This window comes from Triticum urartu, chromosome 3A, assembly GCF_056163025.1.
Source record: "Triticum urartu cultivar PI428250 chromosome 3A, HENAU_Tu73, whole genome shotgun sequence".
Taxonomy (NCBI): Eukaryota; Viridiplantae; Streptophyta; class Magnoliopsida; order Poales; family Poaceae; genus Triticum; species Triticum urartu.
The window spans coordinates 660,927,768-660,934,282 of NC_141875.1; the positions used below are offsets into that span (position 1 = coordinate 660,927,768).

At 45.8% G+C, this 6,515-nt stretch overlaps 1 long non-coding RNA gene across 2 annotated transcripts; it reads right to left on the bottom strand.

The window, feature by feature from the left end:
• Positions 1-907: 907 nt before the first annotated feature.
• Positions 908-6,039, bottom strand: LOC125541430 (uncharacterized). 2 transcript variants are annotated; one of them, XR_015598879.1, is made up of 9 exons: positions 5,774-6,039; positions 5,211-5,463; positions 4,957-5,088; positions 4,724-4,823; positions 4,426-4,635; positions 4,247-4,337; positions 4,057-4,158; positions 2,317-2,407; positions 908-2,190 (listed from the first exon to the last, which is right to left on the bottom strand). It is a non-coding gene; the product is annotated as an uncharacterized LOC125541430 (long non-coding RNA). The 2 variants fall into 2 exon arrangements; XR_015598880.1 differs by lacking the exon at positions 5,211-5,463.
• Between the last annotated feature and the right edge of the window lie 476 nt (positions 6,040-6,515).

Below are 6,515 nucleotides of genomic sequence, written 5' to 3' on the forward strand. Positions count from 1 at the left end.
GTATGTTTTATTTTGGTTTTGTCCTATTGTGCCCTCTGTGTTGCGCAAGCGTGAGGGATTCCCGCTGTAGGGTGTTGCAATACGTTCATGATTCACTTATAGTGGGTTGCTTGAGTGACAGAAGCATAAACCCGACTAAGAGGGTTGTTGCGTATGGGATAAAGGGGACTTGATGCTTTAATGTTGTGGTTGGTTTTTACCTTAATGATCTTTAGTAGTTGCAAATGCTTGCTAGAGTTCCAATCATAAGTGCATATGATCCAAGAAGAGAAAGTATGTTAGCTTATGCCTCTCCCTCATATGAAATTGCAATGACGACTACCGGTCTTGTTAATAATTGCCTAAGACAATTCCGCACACCGATCCACCATTATTCCACACTCGCTATTTATAATATTTAGTAATATATTCTAACTTTATGATAACATCACCTACTTTTATATTTTATCTCTCCGATACCATGCAAAGTTATCCTCTTCATACCCAGAACATAGTTTTATTTCTTATTTCTAGTTGGAAGCAAACGTTTGGTGTACGTAGAGTCATATCAGTGGCAGATAGGACTTGAGAGAATATTGATCTTACCTTTGGCTCCTTGTGGGTTCGACACTCCATACTTATCACTTCCACCATTGGAAATTGCTATGATGATTCCCTGCACTTGGGGATTATCAGACAGCGGTGCGGACGTTGTCGCTGGGGTGCACCGCTGCCGTAGCCGCACCCCGGTTGGACGGCGCCACGGGCCCATGCCCACTGAGGATGCCTACGGCGCGGCTGCCCCAGCTGTGCTCCGGGCCGCTCCACCACTTCCCCTCCACCAGGCTCCACCATCCCCTGCCCCAGCACCAGAAGACCCAGTTGCGCGTTTCTTCAGCTTCTCCGACTCTGGTCGTGTGCTCTCCCCGCCGCCGCGCACGGACTGCATGCAACTGGAGATAGAAAACGCCAGGATCGAGGCCCTGCAGACCCCGCTGGCGTTCGAAGACGGCGGCCGCTCCCCGCCCCTCCCGCTGCCCACCCTACAAGAGCTGGACAGCCCTGGGATGATCCCCTGCCTGCTGCCCTACGTCACCTCCCCAGCGGTGACCACCGCCGGCTTCTAGCTGTCGGCGATCATGGAGCGGGTGGGCACAATCCAGATTGGTGTTGCGGGTGGCAACGAGCACTCTGAGCTGTTCGTTCCTGTCCCACCGCTCGTCATCGGCGACCCGCCGGCCCGGCCTCGCCACTTTGCTCCACCAAATTCCAGGGACGTCTTCGCCCCGTCTCGCCGCAGTGCCTGCCAGGCCACTATGGCAAAGCCAACACCGGTGGCTCAGCGGGCAGTGTTGCGCCTGGTGCGGGAGCTGGACGCGCTTGGGCCAAAAGACAGAATGACCCCGAAGGCGACCGCCCTGCTCCTGAAGTGTTTCCAGGAACCGTTGTCCGATGATGGCATTGCTGCCATCGCCAAGCTCACTAGGCTGGATCAGGCTGCTCTCAAGATCGCAGCGGGCATGGACGGAGTCGCTGGCGCCGAGGAGTCCATCCATGTCTGATCATGTTAGCTAGTTCTCCGCTTAGTCTCTGTCGGCAGCTGGTCTTAAACCAGCTTGAGTTAGGGCTAGTCTTCATGTGTAGTGTTCCTGGTTTGTGGTGTGATCGATGACGACGGGGATTTGGGCCTGTTGGTGGCCGTCGTCGCCCCCCCCCCCCCCGACATGTTGTAAGGTGTTCTGTTATGACATGATTAGTAAATGTGATCGACGGAGAACTGCATGGTGTCCTGATGAGTGACAACGAGCTAATCTTCATGTCCTGGAACGTCTACAGCTTGAACTGCCCAGCGAAATGCACAACCATTAGAGACGTAGTTTAAGCAAACCACATTGCAGTTCTAGCGTTGCAGGAGACGAAGGTGGAAGTCTGGTCACCTGTCGTTGCTACAGAGGTCGGCGGCGCAAATCTGCAAGGATGCGTAGTGCTGCCGGCGCACGGGGCGAGAGGTGGTGCGGCGATCTTCTGGGAGAAACTAGTAGTCGACGTAGTGTCTTATCATTTAAGAAGCTTCTCCATTATGGCTAGAGTAGTGCGCAAGTTAGCGGGTGACCCCTTCTGGATTACCACGGTCTATGGGTCGACGGATGACGCGTAGAAGGACAGCTTCCTGGCTAAGCTCGCCGCTGTTGTGCCACCGGCAGGTGAACCCTGGGTGATCAATGGAGATTTCAACAAGAGTAACAGCAACATCAACAGGAGGATGATGGGCAAATTCAGAAGAGCGTTGGACTGGGCTGGACTGAAAGAGATAAAGTGCAGAAACAGAAAATTCACCTGGAGCAATGAGCGGGAAAACCCCACTCTCTGTAGTATCGACAAATCTTCTGCAACGACTCGTGGGATATGCTGCACCAGGATCACATACCTATGGCAGCATCAACATCTTTCTCAGATCATTGTCCGCTAATTCTTGCAAAGGCTTCCACGCCCATCAAAAAAACCAAATTCAGGTTCGAGAAGTTCTGGCCAAAATTTCCTCACTTCAATGAAACAGTTTTGCGTGCCAGGCAGCGACCTGTCCCGCACGACTGCCCTTTTGTGAGGATGAAAAGAAGGCTGGCAAGAGTTGCCGGTGACCTCAAAACACTACAAGGATCCGGGTCTATTGCAACAAAAATGTTCGTCGCAATACAAGCCGATTTGTGGCGGTAAGTACCTATTGCCACGAAACATCATTCGTTGGCAGCCGTTGCGACTGGACACATGGTAATAGGTTATTGCCACAAAAAAGCAATTGTGGCAATAAAGTGTGCTATTGCAACAGCCATGTGAGAAGTCGCCACATGTTTTCCCATGGCAACACTCATCTGATGCCACAATTTGCTTTGTGGAGATAGCTTTAATGCAACATGTAACAAATCATGGTGACTGATAACTTGTGCCGATAGACATTTGTGGCAACAACTTATGCCCACGATGCTTGTTTCGTGGTGGATACTGTTCCGTGGTAATAGTCAATTGCGGCAATAAACTATGGCAACGATCCTTGTTTTTGTGGCATTAGGCATTTTGCCACGAACCGTTGCACTTGTGGCATTAAGTTATGGCAACAAATTTCTAGTCGTCGTAACACGAAATTGTAACATACTAGTTTTGGTGGTAATAAATAGGTATCACAACGGGTGAAATGTTTGTAGCGAGGAACTATTGCGACAATTTAAATTTTCGTGGTGCTAAGATGTGGCAACCAAAAGTGGGTTGTGGCAATAGCCTATTGCAACCTAAAAATAATAATACAGGCATTCAATTACAATATTCAAAACCATACGTATGATATGTAGATTCATAAAATTCATAATTCTCATAGCAAATATCCATCAAATGAAACTCAAATGTAATTTAGCCATCCTAATTAAATGCCAAGACTAAACTATCCGTGATCTGGAGTTCAGTCGAGCTAGTTCTTTGGATCCTTCAGTCAAAAAATAAAAAAAAATAGTTCTAACTAATGAGTCCAACATAACGTACACCATACAATTATTCCAGCCCCATTGTTAAAAAGAACTGTCACCGGACTAACTTGAGTAATACTATGTCAGCAAGCATGTAACTAAGGGATCAGAACAGTTTTAGAAGGATAAATGTCTAAAGCATAAGCACAAGTACATGTACTAAAATCTTCCACTATTGACTTAAGTTGTGGCTCGATCTCTAGTTTCAGTTAAGTTCATGTCCCTAGCTCGCACATATTCATTTTTTTTAAGTTGTGATTCGATGCAGCAACAACGCATGGTGAAAGAGAAGAAGCAGCTAGCTAATTATGAAGGCCAATGACATGCATACTTCAAACTTAAAAGTCGACCATGAGTTTCAATTTCTTTGTTCTCAACATCTTAGACTTGATTTGTCCTAAAAACAGAAATGACAACTATAGGTGCGGCAGCAATATTGACACTATAAAAGGAGAAACAAGAATAACACGATCTAACGCATGAATAATCCCAGCTGATGTAGAAGCATGCTGAATGCACATAGTTGAATAACTATAGAATAACCAAAAGTCAGTGTACTCACGTAAACATCCCGGGACTCTGTGTTAGACCATGTTCCATGCTTCGTGTGGGTGAGTTCCCACAGAGCAATACAATCTGGCTCTTCTCCAGTTTCCAAGTTTCTCTGCAAGTAATATAGCAATGAGGTGCTTGAAACATGAAACCATAGTTAGTAGCGACTAGCGAGGCATCATATTTAGTTAGACTCATACCTTCTCAAACTTAGTTGCGAGTAAGATTTGATCCAATTATGTGTTTTTTCTTCTGTTACTTGCGACAATCGGTGTTCTTTTGGTTGCTTTCCTATCAATTCATCGTAACAAAATATAACCAGACAGAAAAGCAATTTCATCTTAACACATACTAGACAAAGAGTGATCTTAGAGATAACCTGAAACTTTGAATGAGTGCCAAAGTACTCAATCATCCATTCCCACTCTTCTGGTTGTAAAGCTTCCAGCAGATTAGCCAATCTAGCTACATTTGTTTTGTATGCCTTGTAAGTGGAGCTTAGACTTGATCGCCAGCCTCTATATCGCTCTTCCGCAATTTTGAGAAATTTTTCTTCTGTTTCTGGTGTATCTTCCAGGTCCCATTTTTCCTATAAAGCATACAACAAATGAATTTACATAAGCAGTGCATTATCCATGGTAAAAAAAGATAACACATGTGAAAAAGGTTGTACGCACTATGATATCAGCAACAATGAGTCGATGGATGATAGGGTGAATGTCCGACCATGTCCTCACTCCAATGAGCAGCCTTGAAGGTTTAGCAATTTAGCTCATACTAGGATTTTATGCATTATAACAAATGTTAGAGACAACATAAATGACATAAACAATTTACCAGATCTTGGTTTTCCACGTTTGTTTGTTTATGTTTTATATTTTCCATCCTTGTTAAGACAACGGAGCCTTACCTTCCGCACACAAAACAAATCAAGGGACTCAGCATTAACAAAGCATTGATGTTGTGCACCATTCAGATAGGTGATTATGAAGTAAGGATGTTGTGTACCATGATCATCCTCCGTAGAATTCATCATTGTTACCTGGTGTAGGTAATATCAGAATTTGAGTCAATTTAAGAAGAAACGCAATACGTAAAGCAGGCATAAAAATCAAATCAGTTTAGCAAAAAATTAAGAAAAAGGGAAAAAACTATGTTGGGAACCTGCAACAAAATAATTACAAGGCCCCGTCTCACGCACGTCTCCTCGTCTCTTCTCTCAGTTCTCTTTCTCTTCTGCAGCAGATCCATTTATATCTCCATGATCCAATCGCACTACCCAACGTCCTGATTGTACCACACTGGGTCAATTCCTTCTCATTTTTCTCTCAAGTTTCTCATAACTCCTCTGCTTCTTTGAGTCAATTGTTTTAGGTGAACAATTCTTCAGTTAACCTCCACAGTACACAGCTTGTTTCTATGGACAGCGGGCCAATAATTAATACCTATTGATTCGATTTAAAATTATCCATTAAGACGAATATGCTGAACAGAATCATACGGACACATATTAACGGAAAACACATCTATGGAGTAGATGGAACCATAGTAGCCTGGTTCACGGGTCGAGGGTGCGATCCCTGACCCGGGGTCGATCGATTCCGATCGAGAATCGGGGACGAAGTCGGGTCGAGGAGGGTTGATGGAGGGATCGCGACCCTGATCGATGCTGATGACCCAAATCGGTATGCAAGATGCCAAGGTATTTCATGAGGATGGAGGCTTACCAGGGCACCATGCAACCGCGCTCCATCGCCGGATCACCGGAGTCCGCCCTTCCCTGATTCGCCGCTCGCCAGCCATCGAGCTGTTCGCTATCGTATGCGGCCATACATCGTATGCGAGCGGCAAGAGGTTGATAATCCGACGCTGGAGGGAGGAGAACCTTGGAGACTTGGACTTTGAGGATGGATCCATCATCTATGGAGGCCTGACCCAGTTTTGCACAGGAACGATGGTGAACATGGGTTTAGGAATTGGGATACTTCCCGGATCTCAGAATGCTTGGTGTGAAAGGAAAACCGGCAGCTGAGAAAATCACGGCGCAGTCATCAGCGTCCATGTGGCCCCATTTCATTCAATCATTTTTATTACTTAATTGCTGAGATAAATGAAAATTTAATGTGAAATTTTGTAGCTGGAATATTCAGAAATATATCAACAAAATTAATGTTTAGAATAATTAAATAAATTGGAAAAACAATATTTCAAAGCAATATGAGACGATATATATGCTGCTAAATCGTCTCACGACCGTCATCTTCCCTCCGAACTAGATCGGGAGATTCCCGATGAAATCATCTCACGTCCGTCATCTTCCCTAAGTCTGGTGGCAGCCGGCGTGTGGGAAGCTCGCATCCATCACCGGTGGAGAGGCTCGAGCTCGCGGGCGAAGGTCGGGAAGAGGGACAACGGAACTGCTTGGTCAGCACCGAGGATGGAGGAAGCGGGCGACGGGAGCCATGGACG